General features: G+C 37.5%; 1 protein-coding gene across 1 annotated transcript in view; it reads right to left on the bottom strand.

The window, feature by feature from the left end:
* The window catches only part of LOC137996114 (rootletin-like), a 19815-nt gene extending 19439 nt beyond the window's left edge, over window positions 1-376 (bottom strand). The window contains exon 1 of the mRNA XM_068841542.1: window positions 1-376. This exon is cut by the window's left edge and continues 178 nt beyond it. The gene's annotated coding sequence lies outside the window, so the exon portion shown is untranslated.
* Window positions 377-1182: the final 806 nt, after the last annotated feature.

The raw sequence follows: 1182 nt of genomic DNA, 5'->3' as shown, positions 1-1182 counted from the left end.
TCCTCGAGATGACGGAACCCGCAGAGTTCAATTTACAAATTCAGTCTACAAGTTTCAGATTTCGAGCTCAAAGCAAAGCGAATCGCAGAAAACTCTTTATCTCGATGTTATTGCGATCTTTCCGTTCCTACTGGTTGTTAATGTAACCGAACGTAAACCAAATTAAACCACAGCTGGTTCTAGTCCTTCCGAACCGACGCCACGCTCTCGGTCAGTGCCGGTTGTTATAGCAACGTTTGCTAAAGCGGAACCCCACCAAAAGAGCCTTCAGAAGTGACACTTTGCATACCGTAAGCACGATTTTGAGAGTAAAAAATTTTGAAGATGAAATAGTAGTTGATGACCAAGACATGATTAATAAAGAAAACTATACATTGAGCATGTTAAAGTGTGTTTGACTGGCGAAAACGATTTGAAGAGTTTAATCAAATGGATAGAGCGCCGAAGTTTGCATTTCCCGCTTGTAAATATACAAAAATTAAAAGACGCTACATTCCTTAATCTCCAAAACGGTCAACTTGAGTCAAACTTCAAGACAAGACTACGAATAATGAATACAATCAATCTGCGCATGAAATTTAATATCCACTTGTACGGAACACTTACAGTTTTGGTTCATTACGGTAATGTTACACTGGAGATTACAAGTTAAAAGCGTTTCTCATACTTAAAAACTTGTTCTAAAAACAAATTGGAAAAGTCTTTGACGGAACCCCAACCAGTTTTGTCCTTTTAACATAATTAATTTTGAGCATCGTCGGCTAAGGCGAGTTTCGGAAGTTATTCGGCTTGAAAGATTTTGTCAGTGTAACATGAGCTTTAGCTTACTTAATTAATTAATCAATTATACAACCACACGCATTGTTCGTGTCTTTTCAAAGAGGCTATTAAAAAACCCAAATTGTTCAAAAGGAAATCAAGTCGTGTCTTTTCAAAAGCAATTTAGTAATGGCTTACAATAGAAACGGTAACATTATACCCTTGACAATACGTTATCTCAAGCCATGAATTACTGCAAGCAACAGCCAATCATATTAGCAACAATGATTTCCGGCTAAAGTTATCCCACTTGTAATGTTAGCAGGCCCTCAGCTCTGAAATCAGTTGCTCTTTTTACAAGCAGTTCGATTAAGGAAGGAGAAAGGATGCCCAGCTTTAAACTTAATGAGAAGTGCAGTAATT

This window comes from Montipora foliosa, chromosome 3, assembly GCF_036669935.1.
Source record: "Montipora foliosa isolate CH-2021 chromosome 3, ASM3666993v2, whole genome shotgun sequence".
NCBI classification, from domain to species: Eukaryota; Metazoa; Cnidaria; class Anthozoa; order Scleractinia; family Acroporidae; genus Montipora; species Montipora foliosa.
The sequence above is the reverse complement of the archived record's forward strand: the minus strand, read 5'-3'. Positions and strand labels throughout refer to the sequence as shown.